Here is a 26,644-nt window from a genome sequence, read left to right as displayed (position 1 = left end):
GCAAACTAAAGAAAAGGGGGAAACCGGTACCTACTAAAAAGCAATAACGGGTTTAAAGCCAATTAATAATAAAAAATGAGGGGTGAAAGTCCCAAAGTTATAATTTAAGATAAAAGCCAATTGGAAAAATAAGAGGTGGACACGGTAACTACTAATGTCCTAAGACTCACTCAGCGAGGACAGAGAGGCCTGCCCAGCTCCAATTTTTTTCTCTTGATGTCCATTAGAATATCGTCTATACCCGTCGCTCTCTGATCCAAACCACCCTCTTTGTCTCTCTTAACGTTGTGCCTAGCAATCTTCGTTCCATCGCTCTTTGCGCAGTCCTTAACTTGTTCTCAAGCTTTTTCAGTCTCCAAGTCCCTGCCCCCTATGTCAGCACTGGAAAAATCTACTGATTGTACACCTTCCCTTTAAATGACAATGGTAAGCTTCCAATCAGGAGCTGACAATGTCTGCCGTATGCGATTTAACCCATTTTTATTCTACTATGAATTTCCTTCTCATGATCAGGGTTCCCTGTGATTAGTTGACCTATGTAAGCGTACTCCTTCACAGACTCTAGAGGCTGGTGGGCGATCCTGAACTTTTGTTCCTTTGCCCGTCTGTTCATCATTATCTCTGTCTTCTGCATAATAATCTTCAACCCCACTCTTACACTCTCTCTGTTAAGGTCCTCAATCATTTGTTGTAACTCGTTTGCATTGTTGGCGAATAGAACAATGTCATCGGCAAACCGAAGGTTGCCGAGATATTCGCCGTCGATCTTCACTCCTGAGCTATCCCAGTTTAATAACTTGAATACTTCTTCCAAGCACGCAGTGAGTAGCATTGGAGAGATTGTGTCTCCCTGTCTGACCCCTTTCTTTATAGGTGTCTTCCTGCTTTTCTTGTGTAGAATTAAGGTAGCTGTGTAGATATTTTCCAAGGGATTCACGGAAGCGTTCTGTACTCCTTGATTACGTAATGCCTCTATGACTGCTGGTATCTCTACTGAATAAAATACCTTTTCGTAATTTATGAAAGCCATATGAAGAGGCTTACTGTACTCTGCGGATTTCTCGATAACCTGAATAATCACGTGGATGTGATCCATCGCGGAGTATCTCTTTCTGAAGCCAGCCTGTTCCCTTGGTTGACTAAAGTCCACTGTTGCCCTTATTCTATTGGAGATAATTTTGGTAAAAATTGTATATAATACTAGGAGTAAGCTAATGGACCTATAATTTCTCAATCTTTTAACGTCTCCATTTTTGTGGATTAATATAATGTTTACATTCTTCCAGTTTTTTGGTACCCTTGCAGTCGATCGACACTTCGTATAAAGAGCCGCCAGTTTTCCAAGCAGTACGTCTCCTCATCTTTGATTAAATCGACTGTTATTCCATCTTCTCCTGCCACTCTTCCTCCTTTCATGTCTTGCAAGGCCCTTCTGACCTCATCGCTAGTTAGAGGGCGAGTTTCTCTATCTTGTTCATCACTCTTTGTAATGGATGTATCGTGACCCCTCTGGGTATTATACAGGGCAGTAAAAAATTCTTCCGCTTCCTTCACTATATCTTCGACATCATTGATGATGTTACCCTGCGTATCTTCCAGTGCATATATGTTGGTTTGTCCAATGGCAAGTTTCTTTCTCACTGATTTCAGGCTGCGTCCATTTTTCCTCTAGGAAAACTGCCATTTCCAAACTGCTTCGCCAAAAGCTGCTTACAAGGTAATTTTTGGACTGAGATTTCGTCAGGAACAAGGTGAGATACTCTTTAGATCCATAAATAATTTACAACACAATAAATTATCAGACGTCTGATCTTTAATGACAACAAAAAAATGAACTTTGTTTTTAGAGTGATGACATTTTTTACAGAAATGACAAAAATATGCGACTTGCCTTATCCTGCTCTATAAACCATCTAGAGGGTATCTAATCACAAACAATTAGTACACGTTCTTTATTTTGTAAATGATAGTTTTCCTAAGTTGACACTCTTGATTGCTCTATATGACATAAGCTCCTCTCTATTAGTGTTAGGGTGCTGAACTTTAGAACATAGTCTAATGAAAAAGATCTATAAAAAAAGCCATCCCTAAAATTTTTATCAAAATTGGTGCAGCAGTTCAAAAGCTGACCCTTAAACAAAAAATGACAGTCATTGTCCATTAGAAGTGCTTTGATTCATACTTACTGCTGGTAAACATGGTGAATAGAGGTTAAATCAATTTAAGCGAACTGCATGAACTGCTTGCGAAAGCATTGAAGTGAAAAAGAGGCAACTATGTGGCTCTGTATAGTCTTATGGGCAGAATTGTGCAAATGTTCTGAAAGTGGAGTAAAGTAAATGTAAAGAAAAAGCAATTTAACATTGTTGTATACGTGTGTCGAGATCAATGTGCAGTCTTCTTTCCATGTCGCCTCAATAAGTGCTACTGAATTCTGGTGAAGTTTGAGATGCACGCGTCCTCCGGACTTACGGCGTGCGACGCATGCATGAAATTCTTGACGCTTATGCTAATTGTCTTAGCAGACCACTTTGTACAGCCATGCCATTATTGTGCCTGACTGATAGAACAGGTCCATTTCTCTGCAATTAATCTAGTTTCATTTATCTTACGTGTTTTATTGGAACTTGTTGGATACATGCGTTGCATTCATCTTATGTACGTACCTCCTTAGGTCTCTAGCTCCTATAAGGTTTATATTTACAACCTTCAATGCAACGAATCCTTCATTTGGTAATCAGTGCGTTCAAGTTACCTATCCTGCGTCTGCGCTGTTTGCAGATAAATATGAGGCAACTAGTACACATACCCAGTACATGTTCACCTAATCGTACAAGAGCAATTCAGAAATAGTGAATGATTGCATCCTTCTGACTACTACTCCACAATACTTTATTTTAAGTGAAACATCGCGTGACAAAGCAGATAAGTCGAACACATGCCAGTTCTACCATCCTCTATGCGGGTTGAAGCATTTAGATCGTGCGAACTGTACTTTGGAGCCACCATAGGTATGTATCAAGTTAAGTGCGTCACTGAGCGATCGTGCAACACACACTGAGAAACAACCGACAGCGAATTGGAAAGTTAAACACCGACTCCTTCACCAAATGGCCATAACGAGAGAATAACAGCTTATCAAGTTTAGTGTTCGTTTTTTCTGCGAACACTTGCAGACTTGACAAAACGTGAGTTATCGTCTTTTGTTACGAACCAAGAATAACTGTTGTCCCCCGCAGGCTGGCTTGCAAAATTGAACAGCGAGATCATGCGCGTGGTGCGAGTAAACTATCTTTATTTTTTTTTAATTCGAAAGCGTGCCCTTAGGCATAATACAAAAGGCGTTAGAAATACACGAATATGTTCGACTCGTGCAAAAAATCTAGGAGTGAACGATGGTGGGGTCCATGAATCCAACGTTCAAGGTCGGGTGGGCGGCCAGGCCGGAGGCTTGTTGCCCGGAGATGGCGGAGACGGCTTAGATGAAGTCCTGGGCACGTCCATAATAGGTGTGTCACTGTCACATTTTGGATTCCTGTGTTGCAAAATGGGCACGATGAGCCGTAAGGACCATGGTATTGTTGTGGCCAGAGAGCGGTCACAGACGGGGTGAGCGCGACCCCGACACGTAGCCTCCTTAACGTAACCTCCTCTCGGCGGGTTAACCCACCAGGGAGGTCTGACCCACACGGAGGTATGAGAGCTCGTGTGGTACGTCGGAGGTTTTCCTTTTCCCGGATCAGTCGTCCACAGGCTTCTTCAGGGAAATGTGGAAGTGGGTATGTTGTAATCTGTGGGTGGGTTGCCATATCTGCTTCAAGGAGACCCGGCAAGGCTGCTCGAGGCACCCACTGGACGCGTATGAGGATATTCGTAGTGGCAGCAAGACGGTGAATGCTATCTGACAATAGAGTGGACCGAGACACCCTACGTATGTCGTGGATGGCTTGAGTCGAGTCTGTGCGAATGATGAGTTGAGAGTATCGAGCATCTTGAACAGTAGGTAGCAACGCGGCCAAGCCGTCTCGTATGGCAGCAAGCTCGGCAAGGTAGGCCAGTGGTGCAGGGTCGGCAACATACGAGCACGTTTGGCCTGCCTCTGGTATCAATGGACACACGAGAGCTGTGTGAATTATGGTGCCATTACACTGGCATCAGTGTATGCTACAAGAGTCGCATCGTCTTGATTGTCTTCGGCACGGTGATGGCGGGAAACATGGGCATTCGCCTGACGAGGAACCGGGCTATACAGACGACCAAGAGGCTTATTGTCACTTAATTGCACCCTTTTCCACGGAGCTACATCGGGTCTCGTAGATGCTGGATTGTCTATTTCGTGTCCCATGTACCGGGCCAGTGAAGCAGCCAAGCTGAAATATGATGGCTTTAGGGTGCGCGCGCATCGACGTTGGTGTACGAGTTCGTCAATAGTGTTGAGTTGGGACTCAGCCTGTAGGGTTGGCAACGGAGTGAGACGTGGTAGTCCCGTTATGGCCCGCATAGCTTCGTTATTAATGGCCTCAAGGCGAGCCCATTGTGCCTTCGTGAGATGATGAAACTGGGCTCTGTAGACGAGTCGTGGTTGCAATACAGAAGGGACAAGAAGGCGAGCCATGTTGGTGCTCGCTCCGCCAGATTTCTTCGCAATCCGACGTATCAACTGTATCGTTTCTGCAGCCTGTTGCTTTGCATTCTTGACCCATGGTCCCGCAGATCCGGAGCAATCCATTTCAAGGCCGAGTACACGGAGAGTTGAAGCCTCGTGTAATGGTTGCTGATCCAGAGTTAACTGAAGAGGCCGGAGTGCCAGTAGACGGCGCCCATACTTGTTCGCTACTGACATGTACGTCGTCTTGTCCTTAAAAATATCAAGCCCTATCTGTGCACACCAGCTGTGCGTCATGTTTAGGGCCTCTTGGAGGACTTGTTCTTCGTGGCAGACTTCAGGATCAACTGACCAGACAGTGATGTCATCTGCGTACATTATGTACTGTGCGTTATGTATCGTGGCTAGCTTCCAGGCTAGTGGAAGGAGAGCAATATTGAAAAGGACTGGTGCGAGCACAGATCCTTGTAGGACACCCCGATGTGCGATGAACTGACCTGCTGCTTGGCCGGCCAGGCGAATGGAGAAGGTGCGAGCGCACAGGAAGGCTTCGACGAATGTGCTGACACGGCTAGGGAACTGAAGCCAATGGAGAATTTCGACAATCGCTTCGTGACTCACATGGTCGTATGCTTTACGAATAACCATTGCCAGAATCGTGAGAATTCTTCGGGAGCGGCCTCCGATGAGAACCATAGAAGATAGGTACGCAAGGCCATCCTCTGCGCCTAGATGAGCACGGAACCCGATTTGGCCAGGATGATACCATGAGTACCGCTCGAGCCACCATGTAATACGTGTCGCGAGCATACGCTCCATCAGCTTGCCTAACGTTGAGGTTAGTGCTATTGGGCGCATATGAGCGATATTATCTTGGGGTTTTCCGGGTTTGGGAATAGGGACCATTTCTGCATGCCGCCAAGAATCGGGAATGACTCCTGTAGCCCAAGCTTCGTTTATGGCCCCCAACAGCACTTCGAGAACCTTGCCTTCCGTGTTTTTATAAAGTTCATATGGTATGCCATCCGGTCCTGGTGCCTTGCATGGCTTCGACAGGTCGATTGCCGCTAAAAATTCCGCCATAGTGAAGGCAGCTTGTATACCCTCGATGTCAGAGAGCGTAGGCGGCGTGCCTGCGTCCGCGGAAAGGCAGTTTTGAACAACGAAGGGAGGCGGTGCTTTGTCCAAAGCCGGAAAAAAGGTGTGGGCGACAATTTCTGCGAATACTGCTGGTGTCTGGCCCAATGCTAACAGGGCGCAGGCTGCGGGCTCTGGAGGGCGCCGACCACGTTCCATTACTCGGAAGGTGCGCCAAATGGAGGCATTGGACGACGAAGGTCCGAGAGAAGAGCACCAGTCCATCCAGCGGCCACGTTCTAAGCGGTGTTCATGGCGCCGAGCTACTGCAGTAAGGCGTTGGGCCTCTAAGCGAAGGGTATTTGATGCAGGGTCACGTTCTGATGCAAGTTCTGCTTGGCGGCGCGACGCCCAGAGACGCAGAAGTTGCAAATCAGGAGCGGTTCGCGATTCATCAACCCACGACGTACATGTCGCCTCAACTAATGCCGCCTTAAGACAATGGGACGGGTCCACCATGAAGTTGGATACATTGCTTTCTGATACCGCCCTGTATCGATCCCAGTCCACCACTCGACATAGTCGGCGGAGGCGGCCTGTTCCTCCCGAAGATAAGCCAAGGTGAATCGGATGATGGTCGCTACCCCAGCAGTCGGGTTCACATGACCACGAGACGGTCGTCCTTCCTAGCCACCAAGATAAGTCCGGTGAGTGTGGCTGCGCGCGAGGGTGGTCTCGCCGACGAGTAGGCACTGACACATTATTAAGCAGAGTGAATTGGGCGTCCATAAATGTGTCCAGCACACATGTACCACGCGCACTGGAAATAGCGTATTCCCATGTGGTGTGGGGCGCGTTAAAATCTCCTGCGACCATAATGGGGCAACCACGATGTTTCTGTCGTAGGTGCGCCAGCCAGCCGAGACACAACTGAGCCGCACGACCGCTGTTGGGGCGGGCATAGTATGAAACGATGATAACGTCCATGCGTTGGAGACGAACCAATACGGCCACGACTTCTTGCCATAGAGTACACCACCGTGAAAGATCAACTCGAATCTGAGGAAGAGTGCATCTTACATACGCTGCAGCCTTTCCTGGAGGGACATCGGGCGTAGCACTCCTGCGATCCAACATTGAAGGCGATGAGTATGCCACAAATCCTGGAATGGGTGGCAGGCCGTTGGATTCTTGAAGCAGTAGAGCCCAAACACGCAGCTTCCCATATCCGAGACGCTGACGCAGCTCTCCGACCTTCCCCGCGATGCCGCGACAGTTCCACTGTAAGATGCCTTCTGGCACACTTGAAGACGTAGCAGCCATCATAGATTAAGATTGGCCAGTAGAACCGAGGTGAGATGCTGGAGCTGTTGCGCAACGAAGCGCAGGAGTTCTTGGGGTGAAAGAGGCTTCGACACAGATGCCGGGTTAGCCATATGAGCAGGACTAGACGTCGACGGCGAATGCGACGGCCGCGCTCCGTCATGACGATGCCGGAGCACTGTACGGCGTTCCTTGAGACGTTGGATTTCCTTTTCAAGGTTGGCCAGGCGAGCGTCGATCTCGAACTCTTCGTCTGCCAAAGGAAGCGGCGTGTCTTCTATCGATTGTGATGCCCGTTGCGGTCGTGAAGTGGACGACCTAGCAGCTGCGCTATAGGTACGAGTGGCAGCATCACTTGTCGCTGTACTTGCTTTTGTCACCTGGCTAGCGTCCTCTTCCAGCGAGGCCAGAACGGCGTAACGGTTGTACACAGGGACTTGTTTCATTGATGAATCTCGAGGGGTCCTTGCTGGCTGTCGAGAATGGCGTTGTCGAGCCTTCTTGGTGGCCTTCAACTTCGTAGGACACGTCGTGGAAGTGATGTCATGATCGTTTGTTTGGCATAGGCCGCATCTAAACGATGCCGACGGTTCAGGCTCCATGGTGTCGTCCTTAGGTGGGTAGGGGCAGGATGATTTCATGTGTCCCTGTCTAAAGCAAGAGTAGCAGTACACAACGGAAGGCTTGAACGGACGCGGGTGCAGTACGCAGCACGCAGGATACGTTCAGGTGGGGAATTAGGACCTTGAAGCGTGATTAGGCACGTACGACCGCTGCCTAGGTAGCGAGCAGCCACGACCTTGTGTGTGGGACACGATAGTTCCTGCAGGAGCCTCTCGGGTTCTTCGTCAAGGTCAACGCCATTAACCACGTAGCGTCTTAAATCTGTACCACTGGCGAGGTACGCCTGGACTGGAAGGACACACTCTTCCGAGACTTGTATTTGTTGCAGTTCTTCGAGTTTATAAACTAGTGCCATAGCAGACACCCATACTGAGACCGTATTAGTGGGTTTGTGTAGAGCAAAACCTTGAAATCGGGAAGTCTCGAGGCAGGCGTCCAGGGCCGCTCGAATGATACGGTTGTGCAGAGTGGACATGTCATATCTAGCACGAGGCTTGATAACCACTATGTACCACGATGTCGTTGGCGACTCAGGAGACGTGCGTGTCGGTCGTGTGGGCAGGCCTTGGGATGAGCGAGGTCTTTTCGGTGCTGCTGGAGCTACATTTTCATCCGATGGGAGGCCAGTAGCTTCCTTCGTTCTCTTGGCTGAGGTGTGCGCCACGACAGCAGGGCTGTTCTGCTCCATGTTGGTGGTATCCATGCTCAGGGTACCGCCTTCACACGTTGCACTTGTCCCCACGAAGGACACGTTCCTGGCTTGGATGGCAGTTGCATCGGTAATGTTTCGCTCCCTCGACGCAGCGGACAGCAACTTGGATGCTCCCCGCCGACACGGCGAGTGCCTCGGGGGCACTCGCACTCGCGAAGCCGTGCAAGAACTCGAGTTGGACAACGCAGCAGGAGGGTGTAGATGACGACGGACCTTGTAGATAGTCGCCAGTAGTAATTACGAACCGCCAAAGCGGTCCATAAACAACAGAGTTCGAAAGAAAGAACCAGCAAACGGGGCGATAATCCGGAGCTACGGAAAAACACGTCCGAGCGGAACGAGTGCTGGAAACGCCCCCAAGCTATCTTTATGCTGTCATAGTTTGCTACCGCTAACATGGAAATAAATTTCTACCTGAACAAGACAATGGTAAACTATATATCGGAAAGATGCGTATATACGGAAGATCAGTAACCTGCTGTGGTTGGGAAGGTGCGCGAGTCGATATGGCTGATGGCTTCATGCGCGCTACTTTTCCACATGCCTAGTTGTCAACGCCGAATAATATCAAGCTTTAGAGAGGCAGTCGAGAAGTTTCAGAGACACGACAGTACGCAACATTCGTTCGCTGCTGCCGGCACTCTTCTCCACGCCAGCGTCCCGATAGGGAGTGCTCTCGGAGATCGAGTGAGATTGGTTCATGTTTGCTCAGGCGCCTGTGACTTCATGTTTGTTAACGAAACTAGTAGGGAAGTGTCAATACAATTTATACGGCCGATAAGGACACAAAACTTATTTCATGTATATGTTGATTACTTTGCTATCTCTATCTATACCTCGCCTTCGAGAGAAACTGAATTTTATTTCTTTGGAGAAGGAATCGTTTTGTTTCCAGAATAATCGCATCGTTTATGCATAAACATGACGGAATTTGTTGTGGAAAGGGATTCCATTCAGTTGAATATATGTTATTGTTACGAAGAGGTAAAATACAAAATCATAAAATGCGGAGCACTGTCGTTCGAAATTCCAAAGAATGAATTAACTTTATTGTAAAGTACGCTGGCCATGTCCTATTTCTTTGTGTATTTGTTCGACATTTTTGTTGCCATGGCAGTGTCTTCTAGTGAACGTCATTTAGGCCAAGAACAACCCTTTCCTGCTGAGAACTTTGGAATACGGCAATATTGTTCGAGAAACGTTAGTGAGTTACATTTTCTGGTCGTAGTCATTAGTTTTATGCAACAACACAAGCGGCCTAATCTCATATATGCAATGTCCGGAAGCAAATGAATGTAGGTACGACGTTACTTTATTGTCTCATAGTATGAAAAATGGTTTAGTACGTGATTTATACATTTTCACCCTTTCGAACTTGTTGAACAATATCGAAGTTTTGTTTGTCAACCCTACTCCGAAAGGTCTAAATTCGGCGTGGCTGGGAAAACACACTCGTAACGCTCCAAAGTCTTCGCCTAAGTAGATTTTTTTGCAAAAGACGCATATAACGCACCCACTTCACCCTTTACCAACACATCACCCCTAATTTGAACTTTGCTAACACCAAACAAACATGGTTCGTCGTTTTGTTAACCGATGACAACGGTGGACCTTGTCATCAAGCTTATGTGACACAATATTAATGAGTGAATAAATTTCATTACTACGTACCATACTTCTAATTAGGCCAATAACGTTAAAATTTTGCTACACGTTACATTTAAGACCTTCCTCACAAATTTAAACTTGCTATAATTTAGTCCCCTCTGGGAACTGGTAAAACATACCAATAAACATAGGTACAATACTTTCAAGCACTTGTAAAGATTTCATCTTGCACAGGATGTATTTGATCTTCACCAATTTACCTTCAAATGCTCATTACCATAACCCTCTCCGCATTTTCGTTAAGTTTGAGCATGGACTTTTTAAAATTTAAGCGAGGGCGGCGGGTTAGATTACACTATAACGCTGCGTAGCTCAATGAATTTTTAAACTATTGAAAAAGTCCATATAACTAAACAATTTAGCTACACACTGCCTAAAAACGTGCCAGTCTTTTCGCACAAATATAACCTTGATGTAACGTAAAGTTTGCTTGCGATACTGGAGAAGACAGCGTAAAATAAAGATAAAACGCTATAGCATTTGCTGAAGCAATTTTCTGTAAATATGAAATCGTGGTCGTTTTTCGCCCTAAGGGTTACTCACGTCTCATCAAAATTTCATCATTGTGAATGGTATATTTCTTGCTGAAAATAACACCTTATGAGCGCTCTCAATCGTACTAACAGATTCGTTGGAAAATTTGCAGGTTACAGAGTAGTGAAACATTTAACACATGCAGAACTGGGGTTCACAATTCCGAGAAAACTGGGAAAATCCTAACCAAACGATATATTGCAATGCAGTGCGAGAACATTACAATTTGCTTTGTAGGTGCTACTAATCTGAACTTTAATGGCAACTGCTAAAGCTGTGCCTGCAGTACTCGTCAGAATACATTTTGCTCTTAAATATTGGCAAACTCAATTTCAGCCTAACAGGTCTAGTCACACCTGGGCTGGGGAAATGGCTGCTCACTGTGCATAGGAACCACTGCAGCGTGTGCTTTGCTGGTGCTACTCCTTTCATATACTTAGCTATAGCTCAAGTTTAGTCGGCCGTTCCCAACAAATTATTTTTCTCTGTTCATATAAAGTATTAAGCATTGAAAGCCAAAGAGTAGAAGTTCGCTCTTGTTGCACGTCTATTAGTGCAGAAACCAGAAAAAAGGCACAGAAGATGGTTTCTGCATACATTTAGCTTTCTGTACTACTGCAAGAGATATGAGTTGCTTTTTTTTTCTTGTGGCTGCAAACAGGCTTGCGGCATGGGCGACTGCAAACTATGTGATATAGGTAATATTTTTACAGTGAAGTTGCGTACGACTAGGATCCTGTGATTTCTTCGTCTCTGCACCCAAAAACCCACCAATCACAGCGGGAGGCGCACGCCAAGTGCACCGCTGGGTTCCTGGAAGCTCCGACAGATGGCACTTGCCTCCGCGCATTCGCCTAGAGCAATCGGAAAGAAATTGAGAGAAACAGAAACAGCGAATTGGATGCAAATAGTGGAAACGAAAAACACCATCGAGAATTACAAGAATTAGAAAAAAGAAATTAGAATGGTAAATGTGTACGATAACACGAAGGAAAGTGCCTTGCTGTTTGAGGCTCGAGATGGTTGCCTAAGGGCAAAACATACCGGAGCAAATATTCGCAATTAGAAGGGGCACGTGTATCCGGGGACCACTCAGCACGTTCTAATGGAATGCGAAGTGATTCGCCCAGACATGTACGTAAGGTACAACTACCAGAAACGCTTGGATTTAAAGTAGACAAAGGTACCAGCCGGTCAGCAGTCGAGATAAGCAAGAGATGTTGGGAGTATTGGTGGAAAAATCCAGCGAAGAGAATGATATGACCGGGTCTATTACAGGCAGATAGCGGCGCAAGGTAGATAGAGAAGATTAAAGAGACGATACAATAACGCTAGAAAAAAAAAGCATGGACAGCATACCGGAGTAACTCCAGCAGGCTAGGAGACGACCTGACCCCGACCCAAACGCCCAAACGGATATGGCCGAACCAACCATACCTTCAAGTTGCATTTCAATTGACATTGTGAAGGGCGAGAGTCGAACCCATCACCTTTGATGTTATTATAAGGCGAAAGTAATTAGGGTACATTTAGTTAAGCTATAGTTAATTAGGGCCCTCGAACCCACGACATTTGGTGGGAGAAAACAATAAGAAGTAAAAATGCATTAGAATGAAAATACCAAGTAATGTAACGAATGTCTCGTGAGCGCGCAGGTTTTCGTTTTCATCCTCTTAGCGTATGTTACAATGACTGCGAACTTTTTATCTTATAGCTGCGCTTTGGCATAACACCAGAAACGGCTACGGCCCTTGCCGAAGTCATGCCCAAATTTCATTGATAAAAAGCTTCATCATGACAGAGCAATTTTTTCACTATGCGTCTACAAATTGCTAATATTCTATACCAGTTCAAGCAAAATTGATGTAACACTAACCGCTATTAATGTTTCAACAATGGTTAAAGCCCACGAAACAAAAAAAGTGCAGCGAGACTTTTCACGCGTGCATGTGCGGGATTTTTGAGGTTTGAGTCAAACTTTTATGTAGCACGTATAGAGCAACATAAAGATGAATAGGGAATTTTTCATGACTCCCTACAATTTCGTGATTGTCAGTTTTGTTCTGATTACAATATATGAGAAGTTAAATAATTGTTAATAACTAATTATCTACCTAGGCAACATATATACTAAAAATAATTTGACTTGCTCCAAGCGACGCTAAGCAACATTACCTTGGTTTTCTTCAGCTACGTCGTGCTCGCGTATTTTTGATTTCCAATCCGAGAGAGATGCAACAATCTGAGCGAGATGTACCAGGCAGCACCGGCAACGTTGGTTGTGAGCGAGGCACAGCCAAAGTGATGCAGCAGTGCAAGATTGCGACCTGCCGCAGGTTTTCGTAGGTGCCCGGGACTGCAGAAGTTGGAGCACCAAAAGTAGACAGTCTGGCAGCTCGGAACTTGCGTGGAGATAGCCCAAGTATTAGTCACTCATGTTGTTGACGTAGAAGTGATGCTTGAGCTGAACATAAAAGAAAAGAACGGAACAGATGGCAGAGCTGCTCCTGTAGGACTTCGGTAGGCCATGCATCCGCGGAAGGCGTGAGCTCGGAACACCAGAAGGCTCGCCTGCTGCTGCTTGCGGTGAAATATCGAAGGCCGATAGCATCAGGGTTGCGGCAGTCGCTGAAAGCATCGCGAAGGTTGTGAATGTGGCGTCGCCGTGCCCGCGAGTGTGAACTTTACGCCCAGTGGAGCCGGTGGGGGAGACTCTGAACCGATGATCTGTGAGCCGCACCCGAACGGAAAGTGGACAGCTTACGGGAACGCCCAAGGAAGGAGAGCAGTGGGCCGTAAAGTAGATAATAGCGCTTCCGTTTGGCCCAGGGAATTCTTTCGAAAGAGTCGTTGAGCAGGTGCCTTTGAAGTGGGAAAGAGGCTCACCAACCAAGTGAAGGTTTGATGCTGGGGCCGGTGCGCACTGGCGATCGGCACAGGTGGACGCAGGCGATGTGGGATGGCAAGACACGGAATGACGTGATGATTCAGATGGCGAGAGCTGTTGTGACGGAGCGCTGGCTGGAGGAGACTGAGCGCTCGAGGTAACGTAGGGAGCGAGGACGGCTGCCGCCAAGTCCTCATAAAATTTCGGGCCGGGGGTGAGAACCGGAGCCTGGAACGCTGCCGCAACTTGAAACCGTATTGAGAAGGAAGTGGCTGTCCATCTGAATGAACCAGGTGTCCGGCATGCCAAAATAGACTTCCTGGACACCCTGCAAAAGCGGGACGTGTGCCGGACCCCGTGAGGCGGCGTCACTGGCCTTAGTAGAGTCGGTGTGCTGACGCTGGCGTGGCACGTCAGGGTCACCAATTTGTGGGAAGGCTGGGCTCAGTCGTCCGGGTCACCAATTGTGGGAAGGCAGGGCTTAGTAGTCCGGGTCACCAATTTGTGGGAGGCAGCGCGAAGAGGTAGCCGCCGTGGCCACTGTTTATTTAGGCCGGCCACCCATGGTGCCGCGGAAATCTGGAGCGGCCGACACCGCTCCGCTCAAGTCGAGCACGATAGCGTGTTCTCTTGTCGGGCCTCCTGCACGTGATCCTCTTTTATTGGTCAGCTTTGAAGGCGACAGTCGCACCGCTACACACTTTTCACTTCACAGTGCACGCACACTGCACAAAGCGAACACATTTACGCCTAGCACAGCAGCGACATATCCCGCGTACACATAAAAATTTGTATCTCTTGAACACACTTTGTAAGAAGGACCCGAGTACTGAATCCGGATAGGGTCTGTAGGCTTTTGGCATCACCACAGCGCGTCGCAGCAGCCAAAACTTCACATGGAGTAGCACATAACAAATGAAAGTGATGAGGCATCAAAGCTTATCGCTACTGATCGTATCATTATTTCTGAAACTTGTAAAGGACTGGCTTTCATCAATTGTGATTAACCGCATGCATAACCGCATCCAATCGCGTATGCAGAATCCGGCTAGCAGTGGCGGTTGCACACTTCATTTTGGCACAGAAGGACTATGTATCATGCTGACCATATACTGTAAGGGTTGGGGTCAGGCATGAAATAGATGGTAGCTGGCCCGTGCCGTCGTCCAACTTATCCACGCTGAGGATGTTGTTGAAGGGAGAGACTGGTTCTCATCGAGAACGAGAAATATGGGACTTATTTACATTATCTACATGAGAACGTTACAGTTCATCAGTCTAGCATGACTGAAAGAGAATGCCCACCCAGCGACCGCGCCACGGCTGCTTATAAACACTTTGTCCTCTCACGATCTCTAGGTGAGGGAAAACGGCCGTTCAACCGTCGACCAATTCGGAGCGTCCAAAGTCATCATAGCCGACATGCCATTGAGGGGGAGGGTTTACACACTCACTTCCGCGCAGGTTTGACTGACGACACCAAGGTGAGAAGGTTATCGCAGACACGGGTCTTGCCTTGAGCAAGCGCCTCTTGGTCCCAGAGTTGACCCAACAGACAGTGGCCGCCGCGTCTGTTCATTGACTGACGACTTTCTAAGACACGTGAGACGGCGCCGCAAAACCCATTCTTGCAGGTGTTCCACCGCTTCAAACAAACCGTGACGGTGACGGCGAAACCACTAACAATACTTGGTCCGCCGACTGCGTGTAGACATCCCGGCGCCGCTCGCTTGGGGGCTGTCGTATTGTCCTCCTTACAAAACGAGTCGCCGCAGTAGACATCATGGCCCCGCCGGCCTGTTGACTCAGCGCATTGTTGTTTTTCCAAAGTGAGTCACCGCAGGCGGGTTTCGTCGGTCACTTTTCCTCTAGTTCGCCAGCCCCCACAGGCCGTTCGTAACACGCATATGCAATGGGCTTCTCTTTTGTAAAGCACTCGCGAAGGACAGCACAAAGCATATTAAATATGTGGTTCTGTTCCTTCTGACGTTCGTCTGACACAAGAAACTTCGCTTCTTCAGTTTCCGTTGAAGACTGCACGCAGACGAGTGGTCAGGAAGGGTACAGCAGTCTGCTGCATTCGCTTACTATCTCTGCAGATGCTAAATAACTCATGCAATGACCACAAGGACGACAAAAATAAACTCCAGTTCACGGAGCTGTCACCTAGGTCCCGCTGCGGCCAACTTCGTTTCGAGCAAGTGCTATGTTTGCTTCGGAGACGTCACACGGCATACGCCAATGAGAGACGAGCAAACGTGTCGATACCGCGTAAGATTTGCTCGCAAACACAAGCCCACAAATACACGTAACATTGCGGCGCGACTGGTCGCTCGAGGAACTTTGCGTGTATTCGCCGGTTTCTTTCACGCTCAGAGAAAGACTTTCATGTACTATGTATTGAGGTACAGAAAACCATGTCGGGCGTTATTCATGTTGCTCTATAATTTTCTCATTAACTCTTTTATTCTAAGTACAATATTTGAGAAGTTAATTATTCAATTAATACTGTTTATCTAATTAGGCGGAATGAAAAAACATAATCTGAGTATGTCAAAGTCACGGCAAACAACATTACCTTGGTTTTTTGCAGCTATGTGCCGTCCGCATATTTTTAATGCCTGCCTGAAGTTATGTGGGACACCCTGTATATGTATGTATGCTTGTATGTATGTATGTATGTATGTATGTATGTATGTATGTATGTATGTATGTATGTATGTATGTATGTATGTATGTATGTATGTATGTATGTATGTATGTATGTATGTACGTACGTACGTGCGTATGTATGTATGTACGTACGCACGTACGTATATGTATGTATGTATGTATGTATGTATGTATGTATGTATGTATCAAACTATTTTCCCAGCTGCCGTAAAATAATGAATGCCTCATACCACCTTATGCAATATCTCATACCCCCGTAAGCAAGCAAAGAAAATGATCAGCCTGAGAGTCTACTGATATTGAAAATGGTGCCTGTTTATAACTATTCTACTGATAAATGCATATCCAAGTGATGAGACGTACAAGCTTTAGCACAGAATGAAACTAGTTGGCATCCAATTCGGGACTTGAGTTCTTGCACACGCAGAAATGTTGACGGGCATGAAAAATCCACGGAACCCTAGCCACGAAGAGCTTCGCTGTAAAAAGCGATCGAGATTGCTTTAGTAACGACGAGTGAGCGGGAATAAGCAAAACAAAGACATGTTTTCTAAGAAAGCTGCTGCACTGACATAAACGCAGAAGCAATCCTGCGAGTTTGTAGCATAGCACTTTATTACGTAATGTGGCCTTGATTGTTTCATACTGTATAAAGGAATAAAGAAAGCGGCAAGAAGCGCTAGAACAAACTATAGCCCAGCATATGGGTCAAGCTACAATCGCATTTTAGTTTAGGCACGCACGCATTTAAAAATCTTGAGGAAGGCAAACCATGGACAGCGCCTAAAAAATGCACAGTATGCGTCTTCGCTTTCAAGAATTTGTAGGAGTGTAAGCAGAATGAGAGTACTGTCTTTAGAAGGTACAAATCTGCCGTTACACTAAAAGTAGCAATCGTTTTTGAAAACAATAACAAAAATTCTATGCTTAATGTTGCGCGATATGTACTTCATATAACTACTAAGAATATAAAAATAAATAAATTTGAATAAAGAAAGTGCAGGTACCTACGGTACCTGTCGTAAGCCTCAAAAGCAATAATGTGCGGTATATTTAGCCCTTTCACATTAAATTGGTTCACAATTTTAGCGGGGGCTTTCTCAGCTGTGAGCCATGACATTAAACAGAAATACCGGATCGAACGGTATTCAAGCACTATGGTTGGATCGTATCTTCATGGACGTACAGACACTAAAGTCGGTTAAGGCCACACATTTTCCACACAAATGGAGCGATCTTGCAAGGAAGTGTGGCCAGACGAGGTTAGAGCCTTGGCGGACGATGTAGCATGCAGATGCAATCAGGAGGCGTAACCATGATGACAGCAGGCACCGTTGAAGTTAGAATCAGCCACGCCATCTCCTGACAGTTATAGCATAAGCACGTAGGACAAAAAATGTTCAGTTATTAAACGAAAAAAGAAAAGAAAGGCTTCTACAGCATGCTAAGTTCTGTCAAGAGAAACCACATACATGAAAACCTGTTTAGGTTACGGATAGAAATAAATCCCGCAGCATGCTTCAACGTTTTTATAATTACGAATAACTATAGTTCCTGAGCGAGGAGAATATAGATCAACATTAAAATACTGGAGCATGCAAAGCCGATTAATTGCTGTGACGTATTTTAGACTGCGGAGCCAGCTTCCCTGTGACAGTGAATGAGCAGTCAGCCATCAACCACAGCGGGTCACTTCATGTTCCTCTATGCAATGATGAAAAAAGTGTGGATGGCGAAACACCGCTGCTATAAGAGCTGTAGATATTGCTGCAGATCACACAGTTTTATCAATATTAGGATGATCCGGTCTGTCAGCGCAGTGTTATGGCAGGCAAACGGGCTATTCTGGATAACAAATCGATTAAGTGCGTTTACAAGATACACTTCCACGTATACTTATCCAATGACAGGCTGACATTTTTTTAATTTTTTTACTTGCAGGAACTCTTTCGCATGTGCAATACTTCACATGTAGATTAGAACAGAAGAAAACCAAGGTTGTTTAAGCAGAATAATTGAGGTGCACGTAAAACCTAGTATATGTTCAGAAGCAGCATCCACAGCACAGTGAAATGGATGGAAATGAATGTAATTGCTCTAGGTGCTTGCCTGGCCTTTACTGTAGAAACGCCGTGGAAGCACCTCCCGAACAAGCAGCAAAACAAAAGCAACACAGAAAGCAAAAGAACCACACCGAAAAAAAAATTGAACGGAGGTGAAAGAAAAGGAATCGGCAAGCAAGAAGAGCCCGTTGAGCATTCAGACGCACCTGGGACCCCTTCAGCTTTTTCGCACCCAGTAATCACGTCTTTCCCAACCGAGGAACCATCGTTGCACCGTATTCTCTATGGTTGCTCTATTAGCCAAGCGCCGTTCACACAGTACTTGTACATTGCTTGCCTCTTCTTATCTTGTTCTTCCCTTCAGCAGCTTTCCTCATCCCGTTCTTAAAGCAGCGTGAGACAACAACCAACCAATTTTCTCACCCCACTTGCCTTGTCGACTGGAAACGGCGCAATACGATTTGCGCTTGTCGCCCGCTTCACCTTCGCGACTCTCGCTGTAAAAATGGCCTGCAAGACTCAGCCTGGAAGGCGTTCTAATGAATCCTGCCTTGAGAAAGAGTTTTGCGTTTTTTTTTCTATTCGTTGGAATTCGAGTTCGTCCACAACTGCAAATGGGTCAGTTATGAAAGGTGCGGTATTTGACTCTGCTGGCCAGGGTGTGCGTGAGGAAAGAAGAGTAATATTATAAATAAAACAGCATAACGGCGCAAGGATTTTGTAGCTTAATACATTTGTGACAGTAACCAAGAAGTGACATTACGGAGGCGTCGAGGTGGAGAGCCGTCCTGCCCGGCGGCTGTACTGTGCAAGCGGAGCGATAGGAGGCTTTACTACAGCTATTATTTAATTTTTGTCTTGTATGAAGGTACAAGCGTTCCACATCAAATGGAATATCTCTGGTAAGGACATTGATATTACCTTGCAAGATATGGTCCATATTTATTTTACCTAGGAGGTGAAGAAAATGGGAAGGCAGGTTTTTTTTTTGTCGTTTGTCACCAGACGCCACATACATTACTAATGAAGAGAGAAATATTAATAAAGGAAAGCAAGATGGAAATTCCAACAAACCCTACACGAACTAACAAAAGCCACAAGCATGCTAGTAGCGCCACCGCGGGTACCAGCAGCACAAGTGCGTAAAGTTATTGCGGACATTCGTAGCATCACATATCGAGAATGTTATGCAGCTTTTTTCAAACGTATGCGACATTGAATATTGCCCTGAAGCCTACTACCGGTGTTTCAAATGCCACATGCATTTGAAACACCGATATATTTGAAAACGCATTTAAAAGGTGTTGTTAGGTATTCGCAACTCACGTATATTTAATTTTGGACTGCCATGAAAAAAAGAAGTGTCGCTAGAGAGAAAGAAAGCAAGGAGAGACAGAGCATGGAGGTCAACCAAACGAACGTCTGGTTTGCTACCCGAAACTTGCAGCAAAGGAAAGGGTAAATGAAACGAGGAAGAGAGTCACTACTGAGTGCTTGCGGTCGAATGCACAGGAGCACTTGAAGTGGTCGGTGCACTTCAAGAACTGTCCCAGAGCACGGATAGCATTTTGCGCCAGCAACGGCTGTGACCACGGTCCGAGTATCTTTGACTCGGGAAATAATCAGGAGGCTGTGAATAAATTGTAAATTATATTGTCTTGTAAATATTGTAAATTATAGCAAATATGCGTGAGTAAATGTTTTGCACAATGATGGCGCAAGTTGGAAGAAACTCGCTGCTTTCAATGTGGCGACGTTATTATGTTTGGAAGGATGTTGCGTAGAACAGAGACAAACTGCAACCTTCTTCAAGCATGGGAGCATGGGAATCTCCAACAAACAAAGCGCTGGGTTTTACTGAGATGAAAACGCGGATTGTAGCCACTTAAGTTGGAGTGTGAGTGAAAAACTTTATCAGCTCTAGATTCGCTGGTCTTCTGCGGTCTTCAGATGGAATCGTCCATCTTTTAGCACAACGGTCGGTTGCCCTTAGTCCAGGGCTCCGCTGGATGCTGCTGCCAGTTGTGTTCGCCGAATCAGACCTTCTTGGTCGACCTGGCGATCGCTGGAGAGCACTCCCTCCCATTGCTCCGCACTCGGGTTTGGTATAACGGGTACCACGTCTATCTTCTGGCATGCCCACGTTATGTGGTACAGCGTGGGTGTTTCGTGGCACCAGGGGCATTTGTCATTGTATAGTGTGGGATAAATTTTGCTGAGTACGTGTAGGGTCGGGTACGAGCCCGTTTGTAGCTGCCTCCACGCGACAGAGTCCTCTCTGCTAAGGGAGTTGTGCGGTGGTGGATACCGCTTTCTGCAGCCCTTGTAGTAATTTATTATTGCCGAATAGTCTTGGGGTACAGGTTCGGTTTCCTCGAGGTCGCCTACGTTGGATGCTCGGTAATAAGTGTACCCTCGAGCTATCCTGTCCGCCTCTTGGTTCCCTGCCACTCCCGTGTGTCCCGGCGTCCATACTATCGTATGCCTAATTGGTTCTTCTTTTGTTTGTCGTTCTGTTATGTGGTCTCCGGAGCGGAGTATGCGGAGTGCTCCGTGCCCTATTCTGCCGCGTAGGTAGTTGCGGCACGCTGTTTGCGAGTCTGTAAGGATTGTTAGAGACCGTTTAGACCGATAGCCCTCCGCTGCCGCTAGAGCGACGGCCGCTTCTTCAGCCTCGACTATCGTACAGCCTTGTAGTGATGCGCTGGTGATCTCGCGTAGGTTCGAATCGATCACCGTTGCTACCGCGTTGCTGTTGCTCTGACCCGCTGCTCTGGCGTATGTGGCTGCGTCCACATATACCGTCGTTTCTTGGGGTGCTAGGGTCTTTTGTAGGTATTCAGCCCTCGCTTCTCTGCGTGCTTTGTGTAGGTTGGGATCCATGTTCTGGGGTATGGGTGCTACTTTTAGTGTGTTGCGATACTCATCCGGAATTGTTTCGGTCCTCTGTATCTCTTGAAGTTGATCGGCGCAGCCTAGTTTCTTCAGGAGCTCCCTGCCAGATGGGGTCTGCTGTAGTCTGCGTTGTTGGGAGACTAGTTGCGCCTCTTTCAATTCGTCGAAGGTATTGTGTAGTCCTAAGGCTAGAAGCTTTTCGGTTGAGGTGTTGTGGGGAAGGTGGAGTGCGGTTTTGTAGGCTTTGCGTAGAATCGCGTCCGCCTGTTGTACCTCACTCTTGATGGGATTGTAGTATGGGAGGCTGTATGCCACTCGGCTGACGACCAAGCTTGTGACCAGCTTGAGTGTGTCCTCCTCTCGCATGCCGTGGCGTCTGTGTGAGATGCGCGTGATCATGCGGGCCACTTGTAGGGTGGATGCCTTGAGTTGGAAACTCTCTTCATAGAGGCGAGATATGCACCACTGACACAACAACGGGCTCTGCTTACTCTGACCCGTAGTTCTAGTTGAAGTTTTGGCATTGTGCTGCCGAGCACGAGCTCGAGGGATCAAATCTCGGCCGCACGACCGGATTTCGACACGGGGTGAAATGCAGTATCATCGGTGTAGCGTGCATCGGGTGCACGTTAAGGAACCACAGGTAGTCGAATTTACCGGACGTGCTTCTCCATGAGGTCTTGGTTTTGGCAAGTAAAACCTCGAGTTTCATGCTTTAATTTAGAAGACACTTGTACTAAAGTACTAAGAAGGCACGGTGATATTGCTAAATAGCCAAGTTTCTTCCTGCACCATCACTGCACAGCATAATTCGTCATGTAAAGATATGTAACAATTACAAAGAAGGGCTTGAATGTACAGCTTTCTGGTTGACACATCGTTGAGATAATGAAGAATACCTAATAAGTAATTGTTTTAGTCGGTCTCCCAACCACATGCTCTTGGTAGAAGTGAGCCTCAATACTGGCCCAAAGCAATAATTATCAAGGTAGTCCTTAAGCTCTACTTAGCTTAAAAGTAAAAATAATATCTTTCATAAATTTTCCGAACCTGGGAGAACAAAGTAATTATAAGAGCGAGATGGTATAACGAGAAGAAACGAAGATCTACTATGGTAAAAAAACAGGCTTTTTTGAAGCTTTCTGTGGTAGGGTAGAGATGCAATTTTACTGTGCAGAATAATTTTATAGACTTAACACCGAAGTGAGAGAGTGTTTCAGTGTGACATTGACATCTTTTACTCAAACTACCACTGGAAGTACAACAGGGAGTAACAATGCCAAACGCGTTTACAGCAATACAGTTAGTGCATATAGAAGTACTAACGAACGTTATATGCCAATTTTTATTGTTTTCTTGCAGGAAACCACTTACAAAGGTGGTATATAGAGGAAATAATAAAAACGGTAGGGGCAATAACATCGGACATTTCTTAATTTGTAGGTTATTTAGGCATGATGGATGTTAGAACAGTACGCAAAACAAGGCACATAGTAAAAAGGCCAACACAGTAAGGAGGAAAGAGCGCTATGCCCTCATTACCTATTTTGCTTTCTTTTTGTCATTTGTTCTGGGGAGCGCAATGCGCTTACCGCCATCACTACTTTACAGTTCTAAATTGCCTAAATCACCACTCTGTTAGGTGAATTAGGGGCTAAATAAAAATTGCTCAAAATTCGTTTTCTTTCTATTTGAAGGTGTTGTATGAAATGCTTACAAAACATCTCCTCTGCCCAGGGAAGACAGAAACGACAGCGGCATCACACTTGATTAAAATTGGGACTATGCTACGTGTCACGAGTACCGAAAGTTCGATGTGTCTAGGTTAATTTTGTCCTATAAAACTATTACTAAATGCTAGTTTTCTCACAAATTTCATGATGTATCCTAGACACGTTTATAGTTTGTTTACGCAAACTACGTTCCGAATTTCTCGTTCTAACATTAAATTTCACGCCGCCAGACTGTGACATCACTCTGAATACTTAAGGTTGATTCGGGGAGAGAAAATAATAAATTTACGGGCATGGCAAGTGTAGCTTGAGTAATAGCTATGGTTATAAAATGAGCAGTATCTACGAAGCACAAAATGGAGTGATTCTAATGGGCACTTATCCATGGTGCTTTATCACAGGATGTTACCTGGCACTTGACAACTCTAACCTGAAGATTTTACATCGAAGCGAGTAGAGTGACAACAACCGCTCAAAAACATACGGTTTTCTGACAACACCAGTTCAATGAGGAAACTTAGATCTTGAGCAAGTTTAGAGATATTATACGCAATAAGAAGACAATGTTTTATGCGTGCTTTAATAATGGCCTAAATGAAGATTACAAAGCCATCGTTCTTGGCCTGTTTATTAACGTTATACGAAATGGTTAGAGTGTTTCTCTACAGCCTTAGGAGAAGCGAAAACCGCAGATTTCTATTCCATATTTAGGGAACATGAAGTGCACGCTAAGGATGATGAGTACCGAAATATTTCAATGTGGGCATTTCGGTGGTGTGTATGATGTCTCTAGTTGGTTTTTCAGGTCCATTTTGAGAATTATGCGTTGAACGTTATTTATATTAACTTTGATTAGGAAGCATGTTGCAGGTGACGTGCGATAAATGTTAATTCTGTGTAAAGTAACAAGCAGCTTTGTGGAAAATCAGTTATTAAAGCCATACAGTGTGTCACAGTACCACTGTTCGTAATACTTCAAAGGGTCCTGAAGAAACTGTGCATCTGACTGATTTCACATTTGGTGGAAACGGGGCATGTTCAGTGTAAGTGATGAAACTTATACGTTTCTGGCTTAAAAGAAGCGTTGCAAATAATTAGTGATACTTCGTCTTATCCTTATCTTTATGCTTTATACGAGGCTTGTAATTCGTTTCCCTGGTGTCGTTGGCGAACTAAACAAGGTACATTCTTTATAATTGTTTAAAGTTATTACGTTAAGCCAGCAGATGTACAACCTCTTAAATCGCAGTCATACGAATGGGCAACTAATTCGTGTTGTGAAAATTTTTAATCAAGAGCTTATAAAACAGAACAAAATAAAAATAAAAGGAGCGGTGCATTCATGACTTATCAGGGCAAAGTAAACAAATGGGTCATGCACTGAAATACCAGTCGAAATGCAAGGACAGTGAAGTTGGATAGAGAAAAGACAAACATAAAAAAGGAGTTATTTCTTGTAAGCAAAAATAGAAGGCGGAAGTTTCAATAATCTTGATGAGAAAAACGCGTTTGCTCTAGACCGTGGTCGTTACCTGTACATACGAGAGTGTCATAGCCAAGAAGTAAAAGAAGACGGAAGACTCTTCTGCGGTGCATCTGTTGTATCGGGAAAGCAGTGAAGAAGTTGAGCTACCGCAATTGTTCTACTCGACGCCTGTGTTTTTCGTATCTGCGCATTGTAACACGTGGGAAGTGGTTCTGCCGTGTAATTCGAATATGCGTAATTTATTTATACTTAATGTCAGCCTTCTCTCTGTCGCCAATTTAACGAAGAGAATATGAGTACTTTTCGCTAATTTATAGCGAACAAAGACTGGTCTGAAGTGTAGGGTGAAAATGATCCGAATATTTTGTATATTTGTTGAGATAATAAAATCGTGCACTTGCGTCCGGTCCCCAAAAAAACTTCTTGGACAGACGATTGCCAAAAAAGGAAAAGCATGGAGGTACGCATAGGTGAAGGGCGGCAATATACTCGTGCGGAAAACTGACACATCGAACGTGCTTCGCGTGACTTTCCCTGAGGGCTTAAATAAAATACAGTAATCAACATTTCTAGCTGCCACCCATATCATAAAACAAGAATATGTGTGAGTTTCCTCTGTCAAAACCCGTCGTAACAAATGTTAACTCGGCTATCGGTAAACCCTTACATTTTCGCCTGAACTCCCAGGCCACCAGAAACAAGCAGGGTGAAGTGCATGCGTTATTTTGTTGCTTTAGTTTTTTATATGACGTCAACATGCCTACTAAAACCAGGTATCAGGAAGATTGTGACATACTTAGTCTTTCCGGCTATCATACGTATTATCTGAATCGCGCTGAAAAGGAATGTCGGGGTCTATTACCATAGATGAAAGATTTATTTTATGGTGACGTATATAAACCAAACGATTTAAGTGACAGTACTATCGAAATCTTAACCATTCTTTGTAACAATAATATTTTCTCTGTTTTTTATCGTCCGCCAACTGGTTGCTCATCGACCTTTTCTTAAATTATTGAATCCGTTTTTGTGTTGGGCTGAGGAAAATGTATAAAACACAGTGCTAACATGCAAAAATGTAAAAACACACATTAACAAGTTACAAGAATCAGTTACTCAGTGTGCGCTCGTAACACTGCTGGGGTCAAGTGGCTTCTCCAGTCTAATTGCTGCGCATGCGCAAATATGAAATGGCTGTGCTGCATGGTTAGACGTCTTTATCACTAATCTGAACGCTCATAATACGGTCTCAGGAACTATCAATGTACAAGTAATTGATCACTCACCAGTTTTCATTTTTTCCTGAATAAAGCGTTGAAAACAAACCTTTCCAATACCGACAATCTGTAATAATTCAAGATATAAACCCATTAACGTTAAAACAATTTCAGATGGTATTACTGCAGACTGATTGGGAAGCAGTTGTGAACAATTGGGCCCTGATTAGGCCTATTCGGCTTTCCTAACGCTTTTTATGTATTAAATGCTTTAAAAACAAAAAAGGCTAGCCTAAAAATTAAAGAAAACCCTGAATTACTAAAACAGGTTAAGATTAAGTTTGTATTTAAATCTGAATTAAGTTTAAATTTCAACTGTTGTAAATTAAAGCGGAGCGCAGCAGGGGATGAAAAAAAAAAATGGGGAGAGCGAAGAGAGCGCGTGTAGGAAAGTGGAGGAGGCGGGTATGGCGAAAGCTCGAGCAGAAAAGCGTAGTGCCACGCACAAGGGGCTTTGCTGTGACGGTGGCTACGAGATGACGCCAGAGTAGCGCGCATCGTCTGTATTAAAACAAAGCGCTGCATGAGCGGAGGTTGCCTGCGACAGCTGCTGAGAATGGCACCAGCGCGTCACCAACTCTATTCCTCGCACGATCTCTCGATAAGCGAGGCAGTCACCCCATACTTCGCTCCGTAGTATAATAATAATAATAATATAAATAATAATAATAATAATAATAATAATAATAAAGAAGGCATCCCACGGCGGCCGCGGTATATACGCTACATAGCAGACCGCACCTACCTGCAACTGTAGTGCGTATGCATAGCATTTGCTTTGTGCACTACAGGGTTATTATTATTATTATTATTTATCGTAAGCGCTCGTGCACTCATCATCCTCAAGTACCATCCTTGCAACTTCTTAACAATATCGCGCGAGCGTCGACCGCACGACGTGTCAGTGGCCTTGCAGCAGTGAGGGGCACTCCTCAAGCGAACAGCGCAGCAGTACACAATAGAACTCGAATTCGCCTTGCACGACCGCACATAAAGTTGGCAATCCCACCGTAAATAACCTCTTTAAGGCCGCTGGCAGGCCTTACGGTTGAGGCTCGCGTGCTGTTGTTAAAAAATTGCATGGGT

General features: G+C 45.5%; 1 long non-coding RNA gene across 1 annotated transcript in view; it reads right to left on the bottom strand.

Moving 5' to 3' along the window:
- The window catches only part of LOC129384762 (uncharacterized), a 52,624-nt gene that overhangs the window by 24,902 nt on the left and 1,078 nt on the right, over window positions 1-26,644 (bottom strand). Inside the window, exon 2 of the long non-coding RNA XR_008612412.2 lies at window positions 25,568-25,625. This is a non-coding gene — a long non-coding RNA (uncharacterized lncRNA). The remainder of the gene's footprint in view (window positions 1-25,567; window positions 25,626-26,644) is intronic.

The sequence above is a fragment of the Dermacentor andersoni genome, chromosome 5 (assembly GCF_023375885.2).
Source record: "Dermacentor andersoni chromosome 5, qqDerAnde1_hic_scaffold, whole genome shotgun sequence".
NCBI classification, from domain to species: domain Eukaryota; kingdom Metazoa; phylum Arthropoda; class Arachnida; order Ixodida; family Ixodidae; genus Dermacentor; species Dermacentor andersoni.
This window is presented reverse-complemented; position numbering and strand designations above follow the sequence as displayed.